The 27,332-nt window shown below is 36.7% G+C and overlaps 1 protein-coding gene and 1 long non-coding RNA gene across 10 annotated transcripts in view; one reads left to right on the top strand and one right to left on the bottom strand.

Annotated features, from left to right (window-relative positions):
• Positions 1-27,332, bottom strand: part of GLIS3 (GLIS family zinc finger 3) — a 153,719-nt gene that overhangs the window by 47,638 nt on the left and 78,749 nt on the right. The window lies entirely within an intron of this gene.
• On the top strand, positions 1,235-7,138 carry LOC111940803 (uncharacterized). Of its 2 annotated transcripts, none has more exons than XR_002869699.2 (3): positions 1,235-1,356; positions 2,239-2,316; positions 2,437-4,931. It is a non-coding gene; the product is annotated as an uncharacterized LOC111940803 (long non-coding RNA). The 2 variants fall into 2 exon arrangements; XR_015280402.1 differs by lacking the exon at positions 2,437-4,931 and adding an exon at positions 5,937-7,138 and having other exon boundaries at positions 1,268-1,356.

Raw genomic sequence — 27,332 nt, 5'->3', positions numbered from 1 at the left:
TTAGTTTAACTACTTCGGACCACTATTCTGAGAACAAGTGAAGCACTCTTCATCTAGCATGTGCCCTTCTAATGAAATTTTATACAAAAAACTTAAAATCATAGAACTATGGAATTCTTTTGGTTAGAAAAGACCCTTCAGAGTAAGTCCAACCATTACTCCAGCAGTGCAAAATCAACTACTAAACCATGTCACCAAGCACCACATCTACAGGTCTTCTCAATATCTCCAGGGATGATGACTCTGCCACTTAGATGAAAAGTGTCTTCCAATGCTAGACAACTTTTTCAGTGAAGAATTTTTTTCTAATATCCAATCTAATCCTTCCCTGGCACAACTTGGAAGTTATTTTCTTTCATCCCAACACTTGTTACTTGGAGGAAGAGAGGGACACCCACTCCAGAACACTGTACCGACTCATGTAATGTATCATCCATACCCAGCTACAACAGCAAATTACTTTTATAATATTCATAAACTTACCATAAGCATGACAAGTAAAAGTTTTAAATATTAAACTTCGAAGAGCGATATCTTAATAAAAATAGAAGTCATTCTCAGATTTTAGGAAATCCTGTCACACATGAATGCAAGTGTACAAATGGAAGGAATGGTACTCTTAAAAACTATGTAGGAAAAAATAAATCTAGAGTAGCATTTACATAAGGTCTCAAAACAAAACTTTGAATTATTCAATAGCCATGCAGCATTTTCTAAGATTCATTAGCAACTAAAAAGCACATTAATTATTTAACAATGTCCATCTGTCAATTAATTTTGAATGCTTTGAAATGCTGTCCAGGTAGGTTCTTCTGTGTCAGCACCACGGTATGACAAGGACAAGGTCATACATCTGCAGCTTTGTATTTATCACACAAACGGATGTAAAAGCTGTTCCTTATGTGGCTTTCAAAGAAGAACAATGCATTTCAAGCATTAATTAATAGCCTTTTAACCATTTTCCTTCTTCAACAGTACTAGCAGGGTGCTGCTCTGCAAAAGATGTGTTTTCAAAAAATGAGAGTAAGACCTCATATGAAAACCTTTTAAATAGCTTTTTATACCCCCAGACCCTCCAGCCTGGCAATCTTGTGAATGACACATAATTAGTGTCAGACATCATTCAAACTGCTGACATCAGGTGCTCACTGACAAGGAGGCTGCAGTCACAGCTGAGATTTAAAGGCCCAGGTTCATCTAGTGCAAAGTAAGTGCTGTGCTTTTAACCCTTGAAGTGTTTAAATTGGGGGAATATGTGGCATTCAGAGCAGCACTTCACCTTAGTGCCTATCTGAACAGAGCACATTTTCTAATGTGGTGGCTGAATGCTTTGGTGAATGCACTAGCTTATATAAGGTCATACATTTTCCACAAAACTCTGCAAAGGCTGGCTGGAATTAATTTTTGCTTTTATAGTTAGGCTTATGAAATTACACAATGTCTTGGAATTTATTGTTCCAGTAATCAATGACAAATTATGTTTATAAGTGTTACACAGATTATAGTAGATACTTCTTTGCCCAGTCTTTCAACGACAATTTGGTCCAGAGATAATTAATCTTTTTTTCATTCCTCTTAAAATATAGAAGATTCCCTTCCCTGCTATATCCTCACTTATTTTTTTTTCTGATAGATTCCTTAAAATTTTACAATCTAGTATCCATAAATAAAAATGCAAACAAAAGATAATTACAGACCATGACAAAATCTAAAGTAATTTTTTATTTAGTTTTGTTGTACTTCCTACTTTAAGTTAAAAGGCTTATTATACTCAATGGATGTAGAATGAAGTTCATATAATTAGACAAGACTTATGGGACTAGTCAGTGTGTACAGCTTTAAGGCCCAGATTTTAAGAGCTTTTAACTAAGCAGCACATAATGCTTTTCTGTGTGTGTGTAGGGATTGAACAAGATTAATAGACTATATCCTAATCTGACTTCAGTTTTCCAATACATCCATCTCTTTGGGTACTTTTAAGTAAGAAGAGACACATGCTGCTATACAGGCAATGAAATCAATGGAAAAGAGGATATATCAATACAGAGCAAAAATCTACACATTGGTTCACATGGGAAACTGAATGAGGCTACTCAGACAGACGCACATGAGAGCTTCTTATATTCCCTTTGAACAATTCTCACTTTTTTTTGTCACACTGTACACACTTGACTATTTCTGTATATAGACAGACTACTTGAGTGTCTCAATAAAGTTTACTTTTCATCTCCTTTCCAGGGTGATCAATATTCTGATGTCAGTTCTGTTAGGACAGTGGACAAAGGACGGCATCAAATTGCAGTACAAAAGGAAGAGGTAAGTAACTGTCCCTGACTACCACACTATTTCATTGTGAAAACTCTCTCTACAGATGGCTTTTTAATTCCTCTGTTTTTGATAAATGTAACCTGCTCTTTTTTTTCCTTTTCATAACAGATCTCCAGAGGTCTTCATACTTTTCATGTTCTAGAGATCTATGACACAATGTAACCTTATTTTCTAGGTAACACCATGCCTAAGGACACAAATATCTCAGTTGAAATTAAGCACAGTGCAATGAATGTTATTTATCCTTGAAATAATGGTGTCAAGAGATTCATTCACCATGGTAATGTCTCTTGTTTTCATCAGTCTTAGTTAGCATGGCCATTTCAGCCTCAGAAGCTATTTCTGTTGCTGTAGAGAAAGTAAATATTATGACTTGTCCCTTCAAAAGGAACTATTACTGAATACATCAGCTGCTACTGATTCAAAAACCATATGGTAAGGAAACTATTAGAGGAAAAATGAACATTTTGGGAATTCTTTCTTTGCTTCCTTTTAGAAGACTGTGCTTGCATGTTTTATTTATTTTTTTCTGGTTTTACTCCTTTCTTTCTCTTCCTCCCTGGCTTTTTTAAAGTGTTGTCTTTTGAGCCTCAAGTAACTGAAGCTATCATCTGTAATCATGCAGCTTTCTCTGCTAGAAGTTGTTCACTGCTAAGGCGGCTACTATTATCATTAAGCCTCAGAGAAGTCCTATGCACTTGAATACTTTTTTCTTCTTATAGACATGCAAAATCGAAACAACCTTTTGTCAAGTAAAGAATCAGTTATTTCCTTTCAGGAATTTAAAAAAATATATGCAGGAATACCAACTTCAAAAAAAAAAAATCCGAACGTGTAACTACATCTCACTTCTACATTTCTGTTCTCTACAGGACTTCATGCCAGAGATACACTACAAATTGAGATCATAGGCTTTCAAATATGGAGATGTGGTAGTGTAAATCACATTCTTACCAGGAAGATTCTGTTGTTTTAGATTTTGCTCTTTGTGAATTTCACAAAGGACTAAAATCTGATCTCCATTACACTATGAAAAAATGGAATAAATAACCAGGAACGCTCTGAAACCAGGAAGTTGAAATGGGAAAGAAACTTTTTTGAGGATTCTTCCTCACCATAATCCATGCATGCCAAGATTATCATTCATGCTTCATCCTGTTTTCTATACATAGTAACATCATAAGTAACATTGTACAAGTATCTATTTCTATCACAGAAATAAGAGTATTCCGTTCCTGTCCTGTCCTACCCTGTTTATAAATATGCAAATTGGGACTGAAAAACTGAAACAAACATTCATGCTGTTCTATAAACACTAACGAAGTATTTCTTCTCACAGTTATTTGAAAATATTAATACCCGACTGCCATTTTTCATAGATACAAAGATATTCTAGACAGAAAAGCACTAAGTTCTCAGTAAACTCTCACTTATGGTGCATAGGTCATAGTTGATACTGTAAACTTTCAGCACCGTGTTTTACAAATCTGGATATGAGGTCCTTATTATTCTCAGGAAATGTACACAAGGCCAGCTGCTATCTGGCACAGGGTCCCTTGCTACACTCTACCTTTTATTTTAAAAATCAAACCTTAACTTTCTTGGTGTTTTTTTTATTATTATTATTTTGTTTGTTTGTTTTTAAATTTAAAAAGCCATTAGATCATTGTCAAGAGCAAAATGGGCAGTAAGAGATCCATTTTATAGTTCCTGACTGCAGCATTTGTACCCAAATGCAAACGTGCCAAGATATAGTAGAACATCTCTACAAATGCTAACTCTGTGTCCAAAGAAATGTCGTAGTTTTGTTATCCTGGAAAAAAAAAAACAACAACTTGACTGGCTCCAATTTTGACAAACTGACACTGATATAATTTAAAGGGCCTGGTTAAAGTGGTTTTATTAAAGCAAAAGCATAAGGCATAATTTAATGTGTTACTTGTTTATGTTAAGCTGTGTTCAGTTTGAAGTGCCTGAGACAAAAACCAAAATGCCAACAGGAAGAGGAAAGAAGGAAAATCGGTTAGCGAAAAACCTGGACTTGAATTTAGAAGTTCAAATTTCACTCAAAAAATGCACCGAACAATATACTAAAAGGGCAATTATCTTAATTTTGATACAATATTTACACACTTTCTGCAATTATTTTCTTCTGCCAAATCGACTCAATTGTATGTAACCTCTAATATAAACACAGTTTTTACACATATAAGTAGAATACTTTATCCCAAAGGAAATAGGATTAAACTGTGCCAATATGTAATGGTTTGAGAAGTACCTTTTCAAAGCATGCCCTTTCTTAGGGTTACACAGGAAGCACACTGATTTCAAGGACCAAAAGGTCTGATATTCTTCATTATGCAACAACAACCTCATCAGAGGAGAGAATTTTTTGCAAATTTCATATGTCAAAGTTTATTTGATATTTTTCATCAGAGAGATAGTGCTTCTAGAATGTTTCTTGTGGAATTAATAAGTTCAAGCTATTTAATCCATGGTGTATTCATGGTCCACTCAGTTCATGATGGAGAAAGGACTGTGTCTGTTGCCAGTAATTACAATTTATACCAAATGTGGGGTGGTGACCAAAACTGTATAGGTATTACTCCAAAATTTTATTTCTTGTACTACTCTTTAGTAGTGTTTTTCCTTAAAAGATAACATGCATCTTTATAGCTATGGACATCTAGTATACTTGTACAGAATTTTTTTTTATTTACTTGTACAGAATTTACCTTCAAAGCTATATACATCAGTAAATATTCAACATTTTCTAATACTCGAGTTACAGTTGTAACGCTCTCACTTAAACAGCATACGTAAGTATACTTAATCAAAATATGCTCTGTAATACCTAAAAGCCACCCCAGAAACCCCAAAGTTAAATAATTAGAAAGTAAAGAAAATACACATTTTAATGTTTATTTTCTGAATTCCAGAATTTTTAAAACCAACTCAATTACTTTTAAATCAGATTGATTGATGCCTTATTGAAAAGTATTCAGATTAGTATCTATGGCTACTGAAAAATACTGGACCAGAAAACTCTGCAAAATCTACTATTCAGCAAAAACTTAAGCAAATTAAAGTGGGACAAAGGTGAATTCTTAAACAACCTTACCATGGCTGTACTACTGCTAGCCCATACCCAAAGAATTCTGTCATAATAACCAGGTCCTAATTCTGCATTAGTTAAATATACCCCACTTTCACTGAAGTCAGTGAGAATTCTGAATATGCAAGGAATGTAGAATTACAAGTAGTTTCTTAATCCTTAGGTCATAAGCCAAGATAATTTTAATGCCTCAACTCATAATGTTGCTGGCTGAACTGCTCTACAGCACCTTTTACAGCATTAACAGCAGGATTCTGCTGAATTAATCTAAAAATCATATCAAGAACTTGCCTCTGCACTCTGATTTGTAATAGGTAATTTAAACTAAGCAACCAGAAGATTAGAGTGAAATGCATTTGAGCTGTTTAGCAGTGTAGCCTTACCTCTTCTTCCCTCTTTGTCCCCTGTTAAAGGGGAAATCAATAATACAATTCAACATTTAAAATACTGTCTCCTGTTCTGAGAAAAGCTACTTACACAGCTGTCTTTTCAGGGCAAAACACAGACCACTCGTGGAAAAGAACCGTTGTGGAAAACAAGGCGAAAGCACTTGCATTTTAATCAGTGGGAGTCCATCACAATAGCAAACAGCCAAAGAGGTTTATTTCTTGCCCCACAAAGAAACTACATAAAAATTTCCAGCAATATTCAACATGCACTTTTCAGCCCAGTAACTGTTTTCTATTCTTAAGTGCTTAACACTCTCAGCTTTTTTTCAATTAGGGCCTGTTTGTTCAATTAGTTAAAAATGAAAAAAAAAATAAATGCAAGAACAGAAGAAATAAAGCTTTAAAGAAAGGATTAAGCCTTGTATTTTATGGAGAAAGAACATAAATTAGAAATTCTTTTCAAATCTGAGTATGCATTCTTTAATCTTGTGCCCTGCTGGGAAGTGTATAAGAACCAAGACAGAAAGAAGCTTTTTTGCTTCACTGAATTTGTTCAGTGGAAGATATGCTTTTGACTATGTGCAACTAAATCTCAAAATTCATGACAACTTAGACAATGCTCCTACATTTCATAAGCCTGTGCATTAAACAGAGAGCTAGGAGAGCTTACAGAAACCCACCTGGAGAGCAAGCTCTCCAGATTCAAAAAGGCAAGACAGAAGGCCATGTGGATGTGAAGCAAACAAGCCATGACTGTGAGAAGATGGTGACAAGACTTCATGTACTGGCAGTGCAATTCTTCAGTGTGGTGTGGCTTCATAAGCAAAGTAATTTTCAAAATAACCAATGGAACTGACTGAGGAGTGTGAGTTAGGGATAAGGAAAACAATGAAAGAGGTTAAAGGTTGGACAAGGTAGAAGTGTTGCTTACTATACTGTTTCTTTGTTAGAAGCATTTACTAAAATATAAGTATTATGCTTTGAATTTAAAATTGAAATTTTAATTAAAATTTAAAATTAAAGCCAAAACTATTTCATGAAAAAGACAGAAGTCAAAAGGAATTATTAAAGTAGAAATAGGCACCACCTTTCTTTCCAGGAAGCACATCATCTTGCCTGTTTGTGCCTTGTCAGATTGAGAAAGATTTTTGCTGAGATCCCGTGACCGTAAAAACAGCCCAAGAAAAGATAAACCCTTAGAAGTTATTTTCCTCTTTTTGTTGTAGTTTACCCAAGTGCAAAGAACCAGTATGTACATATAACAGGAAAAAAAGCAAAGCTGTTGTTCCTCCTCTTCCTTCTCCCCCTCAACACCAAAGAAAACATAGAAAGGAAGCAGCATGAACTTCAGGTAATGGCTAGGGTTTACACCTTTCTGACATTCCATTTAATACCAGCAAAGCTCATCCCTTGGTTCCAACAAGTTGGGTTCATACTGCATCACCTGCAACTCCATTTACATGCACCAGAAGCTCTTGCCTCTTTGCAGACATGCCTCACAGCAGATAGAAGAAATATTTAGTGTCAGCAGAAATTACACTGTGAAGGTAGTCAGGGCTGAATTGGAGGCAGAACCCGGCCTGAGTAGGGCCAAGAGCCTGGGATGGACCATGGCTGCAGTCAGGACAAATGACAGACACTTCACTCAGAGTGTCCCCAGTGAGTTAAGGCTGATGACTGAGATAACATGATGAAGAATCTGGGAGCACAAATATTTGGGTTAGACCTTGGTCTGGAAGGAGGCAGGGCCATATCTACCGGGTTACCAGGGACAGGACTCGGTGCAAGGTTGAGTACACAGAACACAGTCTGAATGGCCAGGCAAGGCTTGGAGCTGGACGGTACTCTGCAGAGCTGCTGGCACACACTTGCTGCTTGTAAAACTGGGGTTAGGGCACAATATGGTTTTTTTCTAAAGAGCTCAGCAGCCAACAGCTTCTGGCTCAGGAAGATGCCAGTATTTTCTGATTCACAACAGGGTCGTTATTTCTTCTGCCACACAGATGGTTACAGAAAGATTCAAGTTTCCAAAAACAGAAGATAAGGTAATGCAAAACCTTTGTGGATCCCTGTACTTGTTTATAAGTCACTCATATAATAGGGGATTTCAGCCCTGTCTACTGAGATGCTGCCTTATGCAAATTAAATCCTTGTGGCAAAAGGCCTGTGGTGAAGGGACTGTGAGGGATAAATGGAGAACAGTTCCCTTGGGTGAGCTAAAAAAGCTGCTCAAGAATGAAAAATTTAATACAGGAAAAGTTGAGGAATAAGCTTATAAAGACACTGTGGTGCTGAACATATTTTTATTTTCCATCTTTCTAATAAAGTTACATTCATACATTCATACAACATTACATCACACAACCAACTTTTGAAACACTGAAGACCTTCTAACTAGAAATACAAGTGTGTTGGTATTTCACATCAGGCACATCCTACATCTGTGTTGAACCTTTTTTCTTTTCCCGGGGCTCCTGAGAAAAGTAGCATGGCAGTGACTCAGAAAAAGAATTCCTATGTAATTTAGGATTAAATCAGGTTCTCTGCTCTATAGCTAAGATCATCAGAGAAGAAGGGCAAGAAAGAGTGAATACAGGAATTCAGTAATAAATGCAGGGTGTCAGTGGAGTAATCACAAGCCTTGATAAATATAACAGTTTTGTTCCTATCATGTAATGATTTTGCTCCTATCATGAAACAGATCATTTTCAAGGGAAGCCTTGAAGTGTTTAGAGACTTTATAGAAGCAAAACACTTCGGGAATGAAACCAATGCTAGGATGAGAGAAGCCAGTCCAAAACACACAGGGCCAAGCAGAAGAATGAGATGCACGAAAAAGGAACAGGAAGGAAAATAAGATCAGTACACATGGGATAATTACTAAGGGTAAGTACATACCCCCTTTCTCAAGTGAAGTGTTCAATGAGTGAGTTACTAGACTTTATTTATTTAAGTGGTATGTCTGACAGCACAACTGGCTGTGGAATGCCCAGAGGACATTTTAGATAGCAGGTTAGTGACTGTGACTCATTTTTATTGTTTGTGAGTACAGCCGAAGAGAACAAAAGACCCAAATACCTGAAGATTGAGATGCACAGGGGATGAGCTGTGCAATTCTGAGAGCAAGGATAAAAAAGCTTCAAATTTCATTGAAGGAAAAGAAAAGGATGACTAAGTAAATAACTGTCCTTTTAAGTAAATAACTGTGAAATTAAGGGGTTTTTTTCCTCTTCTTTTTTTTATATTCTTCTTAACACGTATTTCTCTAGGGCAACTTAGCATTTACCTCATACCCTGTCAATCATTACAGCATTCAATAATCTTTGAAATTAATATTTTCCCACTGTAAAAGGATGTTTTAGAGAAGCTACAACAGATGTCTGAGCTATTTTTGCACTGTTGGACAAAGTCATTGTGCATGATTTTTCTTAACTGACAATACAAACCTTATTTTCTATTTTAATTGTTTTTACCATTAACACAAAGACAGATGATAAAAAATATAGATAAGTGCACAACACAAGGACTAATTGAGAATGAATAGCAGATGAAACTTACATTAGCTAATGGAAAGAGAAGACTAACTCTGAGCTTGGATTATGCTCATTTCCTAATCAAATGCAATACTAAAAGTGCAGGTTGATGTATGCCAGAAAATCAGTTAAAAACACAGCAGAAGAACTTCATTGCACTTCACCTCTTTGGAGTTCCTGTTTCAAAATAACTTTATGTTTACACTGCTATGGAAAAGCTTATCATTGTGCTAGACAGATGTCCAAAGGCAGGGTGGGCAAATCTGGTATCTATACTGCAAATATTAAGTGGATTAATAAATCTGACTGGCATTTGTAATTAATAAATTCAGAGATAGAGAGGCCTGATTATTTTCAGGTAACAATCACACAAGAACAGTGTGTGGGAAGGAATTGAGAGTGAGGGGAAAACTGGCATGGTTTTAGAGATTTGGAAGAATCAAGAAGCTGAAGTGAATGGGCAGGCTCAGGATGGATCATGCTGGACTGAGCACTTACTGTCTCCAGTCGCACTAGCAGAACTGTGAAAAACACCTGTGATATCTGTATTCTGTTCTTCCCTTTCTATCTTAGCATTATATAAAGCATTGAAACTGGAATGCTTTATCTTTGAAGATCAATTGAGTTTCAGACCTTGGAGATAACTCAAAGAGGGTATACTGTACTGACAGCTTGTGCATCCTCTAGAAAATGTACCATTTGCAGGAAAAGGGTTTCCATTTATTTACTTTCAACATTGTTACTCACAGAGGAAACTAGAGCCCATCAATGAGGAAGAATGGTGGTGATGATGATACTGCTGATCAGTCAGATGGTGATATGGATTCTTTTCCTTCCTGTATTACCTATAAGAAGGCTGCAGATCTGATAACCTTTGCTAGCTCTGCTGGCAATGACCTTTTGATGCTTGTTAATAGCACATGCTGTAATTACAAAACAACATACATCAAGAGATGCTAATGTTCAGACTATGTCCCTAGAGTGGTTGCATTCTCTTTAGGAAAAAAAGTATGTTTAGATCAAACATTAAACACTCTCCATTAACTGCATGCCAGCTGTTACTTTGTTACTCACATTGCTTAATTTCTTCATTTTGGTTGCTTTGTCCTGCAGTCTGAAAACCCGGGGAAAGCCTGAATAAGTCTTTTGCATCTAGCTAAATCAACATACACATACTTACCTGAAACATTGCAAGACACTATTGTCCATAAAAGTCTAAAGGCTCTTATGAAGACTCGTCTTTGGTTTCTACAATGTAGCCTGAACACTGTTTGAAAGGCTGTTGTTTCCTTCAGTTTCCTGATATCCCAGCAAAGCAAACTGAATTGATTGAAATACAGCCTACTGATGCTTTTGTATCACTTTAGAAGCTAATGGCAACCTTCCACCTCTTTTGTTGAATGGTTTAATTGGCCTGCCAGAGAGGATCTGGGATTTTAACATGTTTCTTGTTTGGCTGAGCTAACCAATTATTCTGCAGTTGCTATCCAGGCTGCAGAATTTTCTTCATTGGGGTCATTAAGCTTGTCAAAACTAGTTTGTCACCACAACTGCTGACCCTCATTGCTTTTGACAGCAGCACAAGTGTCAGACTAAAGAGGCCTTTGCATTACAAGAAAGTAAATGACTGATCAGAGCTCACCAAGCATCCTGACCATATGCCACAGCATGCCCTTCTGACACCAAGAGAGGTGGAAACAGTACCAACTAAATTACATGAGGTCACCGAACAACACCACTAATCATTTCACAGAATAAGTAAACAAAGCTTCAAACAGCTAAAGAGGAGAAATACTTGAAGGGAGTATATGACCCACATGGATGATAGTGAAGCATTGGCTTGTTTTCATTTTAGTTAAAAGATGATGCAAGTCACTTAATCTGAAACAAAACTCTGTGAAAAAAGTTACCAGCTGACTCAGACCATATTTTTGGAAAGTTGATTAGACACAGCAGCTGGCAGTAGCACAGTTTGAGCCCAATCCATCAGATCTTTACTAGATAATCCTCTCTACATTCTTGGCCACCCAAGTGACGTCTGAATCAGGCCAATGGCAGGTTCCTTATCTGATCATGTAATACTAACCAGCAAATACTTCATATCAGACCGCATTTACTACAGCGGAGTAAAATTTGTCATAAAACTATCTGCATATACCTAGAACTTAACTCATTGAAAGTACAAGATGTAAGAGCCTTAGATGAAGTTAATCCATCCTAATTATCCACATCTCTTTATTTTGGTGGCAAATAATTCATAACCTGCTCCTCCACTGTTGTGATTATATGCAGTTTCATGAGGTAACTTGGAATTAGCACCATGCCCTCAGTTGCACCCTCAATTGTTATAGGGTATTTGATGGGGGAAGAGAAATAAATGAGAAGTTTCAGGGGAAAGTTTTCTCTCATCACATTCCTAACTATTCAAGGCACCAGTTCTGGAAGGCCCTTAATCCCCACACCATAAGAGCTCCTACAACCTGAGATGACTTGTACTCCTATAAGCTTGTCCCATAAATTAATCTTCGCAGTTGCAGGACCTTCACCTGTATGCTACCCTGTAGTACAAGAAAAATTCTGTAAATACAGTGACAGCAAGATGTGTTCAGTTTTCACCCTAGAAGCCTTCAAATTCTGTCACCTTTTCTCCATACTTTTTGTAAAGCAGTTATTTTTGCAAGCCTTTGAAAAGATATCTTTTTAATGAAAGCAGGCATATGCAATGTAGCTCAGCAAACAGGATCCAGTCTTAAGAGACAAAAACTGTTGTTGGACTTTATGCCTATGTGAAATACACTTTTTTAAACAAGGCTGAGTGACTTAATGGTACATCAGCAATGTAATGACTTTGAACATCACTGTTCCCATTTAGAAAAGGAAAACAAAAGAAGAAGAGGAAAAGGGACAAAGAAGAAAGAAAAGCAGAGTAGTGCTTCATAGGATCCCAGGACTTTGCTGAGTCCTAATGATGTCATTCAGTATTTAATCTTGGGTGGCAAGAAAGCCTTTTTTCCTCCTTTCAGCAGGAAAGCAAATTCAATATTAACAAAGCCCCGTATCTGAAGCCAAGATTGGATGTGCATCTTAAATTGTTCCTAGCCTTCTCTATCCCTTCCCCCAGACATAAAGAATACCCACAACCAAAAAGTTTTGCTTAAAAAAGTCACATAATTATTTTGAGCTTACTTTTAATTTATATTTGGGATAGGGTTGTACAAAACGACTATTACATTCACTGTCAAAAAAAAAAAAAAAAAAAAAAAAAGAAGAGAAAAAAAAGACAACAGTCATTGTAGCATGAGAAGTAGGGAAAATGACAAATATTACAACTTGCCAAGCATCACAGACAAATGTTTTTAAAATATGCACATTCCCTGACTGGCAAGTTTTGTTGTTAAAATCAGGCAGGGGTGAAATCAATCTGAAGATGGGAGAGGGAAAATAAGACTAAGGAAAGAAATGGATGTGACACCCTTCATATTTCCTAACTGAGAATTTCCTCACTTCTAGAGTGAGGTACTCCTCACGGAAAACAAATTACATTATTTTTGATGTTTTTATTTCATGGAACAGCATCGATGTCAAGCGTTGGTACATGCAGAGGAAGGGGAAAAATATTTTTCCTTTTCATTTACCTGTTTGGTTAACATTTGCACACAGCCATATGAACTCTTGCTCTCATGTGTTGTACATCAAAATTTTGCAGAGTCAAAGTGTTGAATGGGCCAAGTAAATATCCAAACCCAGTATTCCTAGTCTACATCTGGAAAGCTTAATTTAGAATTTTTTATGATTGTCCATTAGCAACCTAAAGTAGTAAAATAATGGCTAAATGCATATGAACAATTCCACAAAGATTCTAAGTTAGGAAAGTTAGGAAAGTGTCTCCTTAAGTTGCAAAGTGGCATTTTTTTAATTTGTTTTAAGGATTTTGATCAAAAGGAATAGGAAAATGAACCCATTATTATATAGCTTTTAAGTTCTGAAAAACTAAGAAATATACCCACCAAATTCAGATTCTTACCACGCTAAGTGTAATGTACCTTATATCACCAACAGGTGTCAGGGAATGACAATAGGTGCCAGAAAGAAAAGGAATAAATGTACCATGCAAAAGGTTCACAATAAGCCATCCACAAGTCAATAATCCTCTGTCATCTTCTCATATTTCATTTAATGTGCCTGGAACATGTAACTGTTCCAGGAACCAACAGGAAGGAATCAGAGTTGTTCAAATTACTGTCATAATTTCAACCAGAAATCTGTGACCCTTGACTCCTGAAGGCACAACGAGAGAAGTACAGTAGTGATGAAAAAAATGCATTTTGATAGTAGCTTTTCAGAGTAGTCATTCATCCCAGAACTAGACTCATAAAGTTAAAATTCAAGGTCAGGTCACTATACCTAACTGACCTTTTGCATTGTAGAAACACACTTGTTATTTTTCATGGGAATAAAGCACATTTTTCAGTGTTAAAGTCAGGGATTCCTACAAAACTATCCCCTTAACTGGTATATGGATCTGGCTTCTATCAGAAATCATGCTTTATAAATCTTAGAATGGACAGAAGCTGACTAAAATAGCAAAGTTCTGAAAGACAGCACAGCACAGCTACATGTAAAGACTGGGAGTTATGTTTCCAAGTGTTGTTTCTAGTCAACATTAAAACATACCTCTGTTCAATCTGAGCATTCTGCAAATCTACATATTTTGGCACACTTCTATAAAAAACTGATTTCAAACTAACATGCATGACTATTCAGGGAAAACACTCTTCTAGTGTATTATATATATATGTATTATTATTATTATATATATTTGTGCAGTTCATACAAGAACATGAATAATTTTTAATCATGTAACACAGCTCATGTACCCAACCAGAATATAAAAAATATTGGGTGTAAAGGACTCAATGAAAAAGATTAGGGTCAGTATACGAACATAAGAGTTGTGAGATACTACTGGTCTCTTTTACACAGAGAATTTCACAAGAGAAACTAATGTGAATAAAATAAAAAAGCACCTGTAGAAGTAGTGGCATTTTGCATTCATTTTAATTACATATAAATACCTACACAAGTGCAGCAACATCAACAATCAAACCTAAGGAAAATGATATAATATTCCTTACTACAAAATACATCTGAGGCTGGAATATGCTATAGGAATGAGCTGTTCTATAAATATGAAAAAACAGACAGGCTTACAAGGCATTTTATACTTAGCTATAGAAGGAAAACTAGACCTGCATTTTTTAGATTATCAGTCATTTAGTAGTGACCTGCACTGGAAAATTATTAAAGATCTTGGTGAAAAAAATGTCATTAAAGAGATGCTGTTTACATCTCTGGGGCATATTGTGATAGGACAAGCAGAAATGGCTTTAAACTGAAAGAGGGTTTAGATTAGTTATTAGGAAAAACCCTTGTGATGGTGGACAGGCACTGGTCCAACAAGGGTTGTCCAGAGAAGTTGTGTTTGCACTTTCCCTGGCAATATTCAAGGCCAGGTGTGATACAGTTTTAAGCAACTTGGTCCAGTGGAAGGTGTCCCTGTTTATGGTGGGGTGACTGAAACTGGATGATCTTCAAGACCCCTTCCAACACAAAGCATTCTATGACTACGAAGCCAGCTGACTAGACCTTTGAATCAAAAATACACTTTGCTAGTTAATTTAACATAGAGATTTTAACATAGTTCTTACTTGATTGACATATATGGAGCAAGTCAGTAAGATGAGGCAACTGGTGTGTACTGGTGCCAGCCAAAGCTGGCTTCCAACTTTAACTGCACAGTGGTGCCAAATGGCTTCCTAATTGTTCTACCAACACCTCTGGTGGAAGTGATGATGTTGCAGTGTTCCTTCATCCATAAAGTCAGGTAGGTTAGTTTCTATCATTAGTATTTAAGCAAGAAGCCTTAACAAATATGAACACTACTAGGAAAACCTATGCTATTATGCAACTTTCAGATCCAGCAAAACACAGGAACAATAAATGCCAGCAGAAACCAGCTACTGGGAAAAGCTTTGTATTGTGCCATTCCACTGTCTGAAAAACACATTATCTATGGTGTGCCTGAATAGTCTAGATTTTTTTTGAGCTGTTAACACTTGTATTACAAAGGAATACGAAGTTGTTCCTCAGTACTTTGTAGTCACACATTTTCCAATAATTTGTCAGTTCATAAAAACCTCACTGGAGCCTTCTCAAGCAAATGACAAGCCCAGAAGAGCTTTTCATCAGCTTTCTGGTGGGTGTGAACTTACAGCTTCATCCACAGGCATCTTAGAATGTCAGGTATCTTTCTACAGATGATAACAAAGAAAAGGAGAAAAAGTGAGGGACAGTGAGAAATCTGAAAATTTTCCTTCCAGGGAAACTCTAAGATTCATCCTCAGATTTCAGTGTAAGTTATTATTTTTTCATTTGTCCAAATACAAAATAGAATTTCTCAAAAACAATTTTTAAAAAAGTCAGCAGAGAAATTCCAATTCACTCAAAGCTGGACCCTGGCATCAGCAATGCAGTGAAATGATTGCAAGGATCCTCTTCTCTAGACCTCCTACCTAGCCACAGAGAGTGGTGGTTCAAGGATTTTGTGTTATTTCTGCTGGTTAAACCTGCATACAAGTTTGCATGACTTAACAATGTTTTGCATCAAAGCTCAGCTAAATTTTTGACTGATTATTGGCTTGGTTGTGTCCTGTGCTTTACTATCAAAACAAAACAAAACAAAACACAACAAAACAAAACAAAAAAACCCAAACCAAAACTAAACTAAACCAAACCAAACCAAACCAAAATGAATCAACATTGAGTCATACAGGTAGCGTATGCTAACAAATTAGTTGGTGCCTGCCAGCTGTAAATCTTGGGTTCTTGACATGAGCCCCGTGCACCACAGAGTTTTGGAAAGCAGGTCTTCAGCATTTAAAGCTGAGCAAAACCAAGAGTGATGAAGTCAAATTTAGGAGTTCTTTGAGTGTTTCTTCTTACTGGATATCCCAGTTTCACAATATAATTTCTCCAGCAGTGGAAGTGACAAGTTTGAAATGCAGGCCAGAGTGGAGGAGCACTGCCTATTACTCCTGTAGGTTTAGGATTCATCCCCAGTCTCCATGCTCAGTCCAACAGCCACAGTGCCCACTGACCTCTGCTGTTCCAGTACCCCTCCCTTCCAGTGTATGAGGTAGACTAATATACTTCTAACCTGTATAAACAGAAATTAATATACTAATATTAACTGGGCTTCCAGTTGTGTCTCAAAGAATCCACATCTCATTATTTTTCACTTCAATTGTATTAATTTCCACTTTAATTTTAAAGTTGTTTTGGTAGGGATCAACATGATTAAGATTTATCAAAATGCTGAAATGCTGAAATTCTACACTTTTATGATAGGTTTTCGTGTTTGATAATCAGCATTTCCCTCTCTTGCTTGAAGAAGATTTTCTTCTACTGTAAATGCAAAGCGAATGCTGTTAATATAACTTGAAAACATTCATAATTTTGTCTTCCAGTAAGTAATTTTACTTCCAGTAAGTAATGCAGTGCTCTGGCATTTAAGAGCAGAAATAAACAAGTAAACAAGATCCCAAAGGAGGTTCCTTTGGACATGGAGAAAGAGAAACAAATAAACTTGAATCACTGTTTGGACTTCCTGGCAGGTATTTTATCTACCTGTAATGGAAAACAAAATATAAAGCAATTCACAGAGAATTTAGGACAAGATTTTTATAAGGTTTCAAAGAACCAGATTTTTTCATATATGGACAGCTAGAGTGCAGATTGTAGGTGAATGAGTTCTTGGAATTTCAGCTCATGGGACTTTAAAATGTCTGACATAATAAAACCCAAGGACATAAATAACAAAATAATCTAATTTGCTGAAACAATTTCACCTTGCCTAGGGTAAATTAATTGCAGACTCTTTACTTGAAAAATTAAGTGCATATTTTTCCAGTCTTTTCAATGTCAAAAGAGAACTGGAAAATCATGACTAAAACAAGCTATATTAACTTCTCTAAACTAGGTTTATAATAACTTACACATGGCTTATTTTCCTTCAATTACATTGTATTACAAACAATAGAACAAAGACTTATAAGAATTTTCTAATTACAGCTATCTATACTACAGAGCTGGATTACAAATCACTTTTTTCTCCCTCTAATGAGAAAGCAATGGGGTATTTACTTGAAGCAAAGTCCCACTAACAGGAAAGGATTATGCACTCTTGATCAGGTGTATTTCATCTATTAAAAATTACTCTAATGTAAAAAGATACAGCACTTTACAGACAAAACTGGGCTCCACAAAACTGGCACTCCACAAGTTAGTGCTGATGATGGAAGACATGTAGTCTTGTCCCTCCAAATAATACTCTTGGTTTTCCTCGTCCACTGCTATCTTTATGACCCCCTACAGATGCATAGAGTTTCTGAAAACAGTTTCTTTCAAGGTTTATGGCTGTGCATACTCAGGTTATTAACAGATGGATGAGTTTTGTAAAATCTGTGTCACTTTTCAGCCTGATTTGGCTGGGCAGTCTCTAGAAAAGAACCATTTCTTTAAAAATGAACTGAGAAACTCATTTCTCATTACAGTTGTGCAGCACTGCTGGGAAAATGCAGCAACTGCTGGAATGCAAATGGCATTCCTGTTGCTGCAAAATATTCCATGTGAAGTAAGTTATTTGAACATGAAGCATGGGTAAAATAATTTATAGCCAATACTTTGAGCGACAGGTACAGCCAGTCAGAGCCTTGCACAAATTTTACAATGTCCTACTCTCCTTTTAGACTCAATGCAGCAGTACCAAGTATAACACTTAGCACAGAAAAAGGTCAGCTCTCCAGTTTACTCTTGAAAATCCCATAAAACATGGACAGTAACAGGTGTGAATACAGTTTATACCAACACAGAATGTATTCCTCTTTTTAAACTGTTTTGGAGGCAACATTTTATTTCTTCTCTTTTCCACTATAGCCTATGGTAGGATTTCACCAGGTTTATTTAAACAAACTTGGTTGCCTTTTTTCTCCAAGCAGTGATCAATTTCTACCAAAATTCCCAGTAATAAAGAGTGTTGGTGTATTTCAAAATCCATGACATGCTTATTTCCAAGGCCAATGGTTAGATTGAATCAAAGCCTGTAAATTCTTATCTTGATCTTAAAAATTCTTTCGACTGATTGCAAGGAAAGCATGAGCATGTGTTTAATTTTTTGCTAAATGCAACAAATGTTATTTTTAATCTTGAATATGATGAAAGTAACAATTAAAATGTATTTCTGCTACTAAAACATATTTAAATATTCTTAATCTTACTTCACACAGAAAGTTTTAAAGCATTTTATTTTACACTTACTTCTTGGAGTGCTTGGAGATTTTTAAATTACCTCACCACCTCATTTCTCATGACAGAAGAAACTGAGATAAATCCTCCCAGTTTTCAAAGGACAAAGAGAAGACAGATGCCCAAGAACAAGAGGGAACAAGTAACTCATGAGCTGATAAAGTGATAATAAACTAGAATGGAAGGAGGCTGAAAACATCATCATTCTCCCACCTGTTGCAGTAAAAGCTGACCATGGAGGTAGGAAATTTCCTCCAAGGCTAAAGAGGATGCTTGCACTCATGTTAACAATATTTTTTTAGGAATAAGCATCTTCCTTATCTGTATGCATTGCATTTTCCACGTAAGTGAGTACATGTTTGGCATTGTTGAAGACTTCACATATTGGGCATACATCTCAAGAAAGTTTGTAGCACTTGTGGAAGCTTAGCAAACCTAGGAAACAAAAAAACCCATTGCTTTCTGTGGACTTGTAGCCTTCTTTTTTTGCAGCTATGGCAGTCAGGAGTTGAAACAGCTTACCTCCAACCACCACACCTTTGTCAGGGAAAAATTGTGCACGATACCAAGATATCTTTGATTCATCTCTGTCTGCTTCAATCTGGTTCAATATTGTGATGCTGTCTGGGTACTGGCAGTAAAGGATGCTTCTGTGAACAGTTCTTTTTTTTAGAGAGTTACAAAAAAGAACAGACTTGATAATAACCCTGCTCTTTGTTGTGAGCATTATATTCAGTTATTTCACTGTTTCATATCTCAGAGAAATTTTTCTCCCTTTCTCAGATATCATGGCCTACTCCTGTGTTTCATTCAAACCCAGCAAAACCTCAGGACACAGAAATCTTGGTAAACTCATACTAACAGCTGACATGTTTGAAATTATCAAAATTACTCTCACAATGAACTTCCCCTGTTTCTTGGGCACTAATTATACACACAAAATCACAGAGTTAAAGAATGCAAATTCTTAGGTGATTATCATTAATCAAAAGTAAACAAAATGAATAATTGAAAGCTCAAAATTATAAACAATGTTAATTCACAAAACACGGACTAAAACCTAAAAACTTCAGAGTTGTGATCACAACCAGAAAAGCAATCTGAAATAGATAAAAGTAAGAGCAAAATTTACTGAACATGATCTCATGTAATTAAATATCCAAGAAAGCTATAGAACACAGAAATGTGCGGAGAGGCACACTGTCCTATTCAAGTGAAAACCAAATATTTAGAGAATACATAAGATGTCACATATTTGTCTGAGGAGTAACTCTCTAGACCCTTCACAGCTTCACTGCCCTTCTCTGGACATATTCCAGCACCTCAGTGTCTTTGTTATAGTGAGGGGCCCAGAACTGAACACAGCATTTGAGGTGTGGTGTCACTAGCACGAAGTACAAGGTGACAACTCCTGCCCTGCTCCTGCTGGCCACACTATTGCTGGTACAGGCCAGGATGCCATTGGCCTCCTTGGCCACCTGGGCACTGCTGGCTCCTGTTCAGCTGCTGTCACCAGCACCCCCAGGGCCTTTTCCTCTGGGCAGCTTTCCAGCCACTCTGCCCCAGCCTGTGGCACTGCCTGGGGCTGTTGTGACCCGAGGGCAGGACCCAGCTCTGGGCCTTGTTGAACCTCACAGCACGGCCTTGGCCCATGATCCAGCCTGTGCAGATCCCTCTGCAGAGCCTGCCTGCCCTCCAGCAGATCAACACTCCCACACAGCTTGGTGCTGTCTGGGAGCATACTGAGGATACACTCAATCCTCTCATACAGATCATCAAAAAACATTCTAAACAGAACTGTGAGCCTTGGGGAGCCCCACTATGACAGCCTGCCAGCTGGATGCAGCACCATTCACTACAACTCTCCTGGCCTGGCCATCTCTGGCCAGTTCTTAACCTCAGACTGCACGCTGTCCAAGCCATGGGCTGCCAGGTTTTCAAAAAGAAAGCCATTAGAGATGGAGTCAAAGGCTTTGCTGAAGTCGAAGTAGAAAACATCCACAGCCTTTCCCTCATACATTAGGCAGGTCTTGTGGGGTATTGAGGATCTTGTAGGTATTTACAGACACAAAACATTTGGGATGGAAGTAAACTGAAATCTGTCTAGCCTACTCAACATCACAACATAAATTTTCTTCAAGTTATCAGTTATATAAAAGAACATAATCTTGCAAGCTAAATGTTTAAATTTCATAAAAAGATGCTTCCAGCAAAATACATTTTTGACTTCTAGTATATATTATGCATGTCAGCTTAGGGAAATTCATGAGAAGATCTTATTTAAAAACAGTTGAACTCTCACCTCAGCTAACTGTGAAAAAATGAGGGTCACTGCTTCAACAGGAGAGAATAACAGTATTATTTAGACCCATTATCATAACATGATTTGTGGTTGATATCAATAAATAGAAGGGTCCTCTAAAAGACCGTGGAGTGTGTGCACCAGTTCAGTAAGAATTATTAATTCAAGTTCTGTAATCAAGGCTATTAAAAATGGAAAAAGTACGACTGACCCTATCTTGTGTCTGAATCAGTACAGATTGTCTCGCTCTTTTGTTCTCTTTTTTCTTGCCTTTTTTCCTTCAGAATTTTATTCTCACTTCCCTGTAGCTGGTTTCCAACAACTCAGCTAATTAAATACCACAGTGGTGAGAGTGAATTTCAATGAGTAGTACATGATTGCCCCATGGACTCCTGCCAGCTTCCTTGCTCAGCCATCAGAGAAGTTCTTGCTGTACAGTTGAAGCAAGTTCATCATGTTTCTGCATATACTGCCCCTTGGCTCAGTAAAACATGGGTTGGCACTGTACTTCGTGCTGTCAGAGAAGGGCAGCTAAGTGCCCCTGCAAGTAGTAGCCATAAAGAAAATAAACAATAAAGGGTGTGGCATATCTAACAACAATTACTACTGTTACAAGATGTCAATGCTGTGCTTTTCAGTTAATGGAAAAGCTTCAGTGAGGAGACAAGCTAAAGAGAAAGAAAATCAAAGAATGCAAAAGAGTAATAATGTAGGTAAGGAAGGGAAGAATGGAGGAAACTTCTGATTTATGGGCAAGGCAGAGAAAACACAGGGACAATGCTCTATGAGTATCTGAAAGCAACTGCTTCCTGAACTAGATTTGTTTAAATTGTTTTCCAAACTGAATTTGAAGAAAAGCTGTTACCCCACATCCCCAAAGTGATGGTATATGCCTACTGCAGAGATGGGTTTAGATGGCAAAACTGAGGCAAAAAAAACCCTGTCTGAGCCAGTTTGGTTTATTCCCAGTGATCAACAAGGAGGTGGAAAAACTAGGGAATACTTACCTGGAGACCCTGCAGCCCTCTGATAGCACATTTCTAAGTTCTAAGCCCTGGGAAGCATTCACATCTAAGACCTTGAATATTTCACAGATACAGCAAATCAGATATGGTGCTTACAGTTTTTGAGTGGGACCTGGTGTTCAACAGTACCCCTTGGGAACACATCCACAAATCTTTAAAGTATCAGAAAGACAGGAATTTAAGATGATAGAATAATCAGGACAATAGAAGCATCCCACTTCCAATTTCTTGGCCAGATTTCTTGGCGTATTTATGAAATTTAAAAACACAAATAAACAAACCTACTACAATTAAGTATAAATTATCTTCAAGTTTCTTATAAATTGATATATGCTCTTATGCTATTAGCAGAATCATATTTATGAGTACAGAATAGCCACAACTTTAAAATTTATAAACTAGAACCTTCTCAAGAAAGTAAACATTACCATTTCCAGGACTGAAAGGATCTGACTAAGGTCTACATACAAATAATTTTAGAGCTGAACAAATGAGATTTTAATCCTTAAAAATCTTTGTTTTTTCTTTGCACTACAACTAAGCAATGTCCCTCTGTTCTTGGAACAGAAACAGAACTTACAGCCTCTCAAAAGAAATACCTGAGAAGTTATAGGATGAATTCTTTTACATGCTCTGCTTGTGAGCATCTTGCTACACAGATTCTCTAAAATCCTTTAAATTACTGTTCAGAAATAGCTCCCGTGCTCTTGAACAGACAAAATTGGTTCTTTTAGTGGTATGCCTGCCATAAAACTTTCACTCATGTTCCTTGTTGTGATTGTCATAGTTTCAAAAACAGCTTGCTAAGTTGCAGCTTTTCTTTCTAATATACTGTACATGAAAGCAACAAGTTTATTTACACCATGATGTCCAAAGAACACAACAGACAGCGGAAGTAATGTATCATGCAGACCATATCAAATCGCAGTAATGTTCTCACTGTATATTCTCAGGATGTTTTGGATAAACGTGATACAAAAATACATGTTATTGTAATATGTTAGTGTTGTATGTCAATTCTGAGTTCTTGGAAAAAAGAGCATTTTTACTTTTTGGTCAGGATAATAAGGTTCCATGAGAGGACAAATACAATCAGCTTCTGCAGTCATGCTCAGCAAAAAAAAACCTTCATAGGCTTCCGGCGTATTTCCTGGGTCATTAGTAGGATAGGATACATCATGGATGGGTTTTCATTTTAACACAATTCTGACTATAGCTGAGACAGAGTGAAAGGGAAACACTACGGTTTTATTTTTTGGCATATTTATGAAGCATTTGTGGAAAAAGAGGGTCAATATAAACCCAGCTTAGGGTGCAAACAGTCCACATGAATGGAGTACTGTCTTCATGGTTGGAAAAAGTCAGTGATACAGGTCTAACTTTGGTATAAACATCCTACACTTGGACACTGTGATTAGCAAAATCAGCCCTGGAGTAAGAACAGACTCCACATTTAGTCATTCTCAAAATACCATGTTTGAGAAAAGCTTTCCATTTGGTATCCATGAAGGATCAGCATTTAAATATTTCCGTTTTGTTCCAGTACCCTGTTTTCTAAATCAGTAATACTAGGCTCATGCAAAAAAGTGAATCTTTATTTTAACTACAATATAGCTGGTTTGGATTATATTGCAGGATTTTTTAAGTTACTCTGAATTTTCTTTTGTGAGTTCACGACTACTTTACAGAATAGCATGCTTTAATTACTTTGTTTTATTGCAGAACTGTTGTATTTACTTACAAAAAAGAACATGACATTAAAAAATGCACTCTTTCTCAAAATTTGTTCTGCCTCTAGAAGTCTAATAGTAAGAATACTCTGAATTTTAATTCAGCTGCATGTATGACAAACTAAGAATGTTTACTGGAGTATTAATTAAAAAAAAACCTTAGCATATTAATTACAGACCACTTCCTGAAGCATCTCAATTTTCCATTTGTTCTTGCAGTGAAAAGTTTAAACCTTTGCAAGATAATATGTTCTTTCACACTAATAGGTTAACTGTGTTTTTCTTTCTCAGTGTCCGTTTATGCAGAATAAAGACAATCTGTCCATTTACTCTGTGGGCCTCTCCTTCCACTCATGGTATAAAACCCATTCAGGAAATAATAATAGAGAAAAAAGCTCAACAAAAACCTCCAAGAAACTGAGGAATTTCTTTTCTGGAAGGAATTTGTTGGTGGTACATTGTATGCATAAGTGTGAATATTGGTTTGGATTCACATTACCATGAGCATCCCAAGAATCTCTCCAGTAGCTACCTAAAGCAAAGAATACTTTAGTCCAAACCTGCTTCAGTGCCAACAGTGGAAATGTGTTGCTTTTTCTTTCCAACTCTGAACCGAGGTCAGCCTTGTGTTTCATATCTTTAATGTGTATAAAATTTAAAAGTAGCAACTGCATTCTTTAGCTTAATTTTATTGGTTCAACAAACATACAAACCAATCCTTTATTCATGAAGAAGAAAGAAACTAAAGATTATATTTATGGACTGACATTGAGAGTTTTAGTGTCTCTGGTTCAGGTGTGTAATTGGTTTGCCACTGTCAGACTTAAAAATGCGTAACTCTGTGCTTTAAAGTATTTCAATTAGAAGCATAATTTGTAAACTAAAGTGAATAATGCAATAAATTTCCATAGTTAAGCTTAGTGCTAAAATACCTTTGATCATATCTTGGGCTAGAATTGCAATTTTATCATCAATTTTATTTATTTAGCTCATAAAATTGAGGAAAATTACTTCATGGGAAAAAGGAGCAATTCTTCATGGCCTTGTAACAATGTAAGCAGGAGTCATTAGAATAGCTATTGTGCAAAAGACAAGTGTCCAGTTTGAGCACGGGAGTATGGTTTATGGAGTAAACAGCATAGCAGAAAAAATTCATTGCCCACACAGGCAGACCAGTAGAGTGTTTTTTATAAGTAAGTGTTCTCATTTTCCAAGATGTTCCATATAGGTTTTATTTTTTTTCCCCCCTCACTTTCTCTCAGTATTTCCATAATACTTCCTGTTCCTGCAATCACTTTAGTTCCCCCTCCTATCCACCCTGCCTCACCACTTCAGCCCTTCCTGCAACTTCAGCTCTCTCCTGGGAACTGCCCCTTGCCACTGGTGGGATAAAAAGCAACCTATGACACAACAAAGTTGGAAAAAAGGGCACTGACTGGCCAGGGTGTTTTTAACTGTTTTAGTCTGAATGATTCCATTATAACTGCATTTCCCTTAAAAGAATTAGTAATTTAGGCTCCTACTGGATCAAGTTACCAATTTTCATACAAGGTACAGGAGCTTCACATGCACTTCAGAAGAGACCCTGTCTCTGGTTCTCTTTACGGACAGAAACTGCAGTAGTAAAGCTTTTCCTTTACCAAAGAGGAAAGAGCAAAAAGGAAAAAAAAAAGAGAAAAAAAAAAGAGAAAGAGGATCAAAAGTTCAGTCTGCTCTTGGATTCATGTAAATTTACCTCATATTTGTACCAAAATTTCACTTTTTATTTGTATCAGATTTCCTGTATGTGCTACATACATCTTAAAACTATTTGGATTATCTGCAGTCTACAGACCTTATCCTGTGTATCAAGACCAGAAATTTATAAACTGAAACAGGCATGTATTTCAGAGAGCTATCCAACTGTGGCTTAAACTGTATTTCCTGGAAGATATAACAGTCTTTGGTAAAGTATTTCATCACACCTTTATCCTCACAGTCACATTAATGACTCATTTAGTCATTATGACGTCAAACAAATGACGTTTTCACTTTGTCAGCTACAATTTGCTTGCTGAGTTATCCAAATATTCATTTATATGGATAACTGCAGGATGTGATCCTGCAACATTTTAATGTTCTTTCCAGCTGTGGTCTTTCAATCTCTTTTCTCTCTGTGAAAAAGTCATATTCTCTGCCTCATTTTCTCCACTGCAAGGAGTGTTTTCAGAAACATGTATTTCACAAGCATTTTCTTTCAGGCTGTATTCAGGTTCTGTATCATTACAATGAGTGGCATATTAGATTTTTTTTCTGCCAGGATTGGCCTGGAAAAGCTGCTCTATATTTGTGAGGGACTGAACAAGAACTATTCTTCAGTACTCTATTTCTTAGCTAAAGCAAACACAGCACTTGCATATTGTCTAGCTTTTGTTGATCATTCACAACGGTCTTCCTGGACTCTAGGAGTGAAGCTTCTCAACTGGTCCATGTCTACTTGAACAGCAGTGTTTAACTAGAGAGATTACCACTGGACCAAGAAAAAGTTAAGGATGGTATCCCATGTTATACAGACAGTACTACCACCTACAAATCCCTGTGTCTTGAAAGTCTCATTTGCAGCACAACAAAATTATTTAATGATATAGAGCTTGAAGACCACTGTTGTATTCTTTCTTTTACCCTGACAAATCTGTTAGTCAGACAGTATTACTAGGCTCCTACATGGATCATCTTTACTGCCTAAGTACAATCCCTTATTTTTTGCTCTTACTGATACCAGCCAAAACAACAAACAATCACAACAACAAAATCAACAAAAAAAACCAACCAAAACAAAAAAGTTTTGTATTCTGATCTTGATTACTCACATTCTGACTACATTGCTCCAATATTTATGTACCATGTGCAATCACCAAAAGCTTTCACAAAGAACAGTCATAACATCTATGCACTCCTAAGTGTCCTCTCGTAAGAAGTACGGGGGTCAGATATAAGCTAAAACCAGCACAAGCAATTGCTCTTTATAATGAAACTGAGCCTTTAATAATAAAGCAGAGAACAAGGATGATGTCATGAACATGTCTTAGCTCAGTTGAAAGAATCCAAATTATTTCTTCAGTTGTCTGGCTGCTGTCCTTATTTACACAGACTGACTCACCGATGAAGGAATTTGGGGAGGGAAGAATCATTTGAATAATGCAGCCTGACTGGGCAACATCCACAGAGCTACTCACTGTATTTTCCTGAAGTCTCAGCTCAACTCTATTTACATATTTCTGGTGATAACCTCTACTGCCTCCTTGTCTGTCTGGTCTACTAGCACATTATTCATGCTGTTAGGATTTTTTCCTACCTCAACATCTAATGTCTGACTAAAGCCAGAGTGACCAAGCACATGAGTCAAGTTCTCTATTTTCACTTAGAGTCAAAGCATACCCATACAGTGTCAATTACTAGCCTGTTTTTGGACTCCATACATTTTCAGTGAATTTTTCTTTTGTTTCTAAGAAAGAGCTTTTAATTTCAAAAACTCAGATGCTTTGGTAGGGACATCAAAGATCATACA

This window comes from Cyanistes caeruleus, chromosome Z (genome assembly GCF_971803275.1).
Source record: "Cyanistes caeruleus chromosome Z, bCyaCae1.hap1.1, whole genome shotgun sequence".
NCBI lineage: Eukaryota > Metazoa > Chordata > Aves > Passeriformes > Paridae > Cyanistes > Cyanistes caeruleus.
Note: the sequence above shows the minus strand (reverse complement) of the source record. Positions and strands in the feature narration are given on the sequence as shown.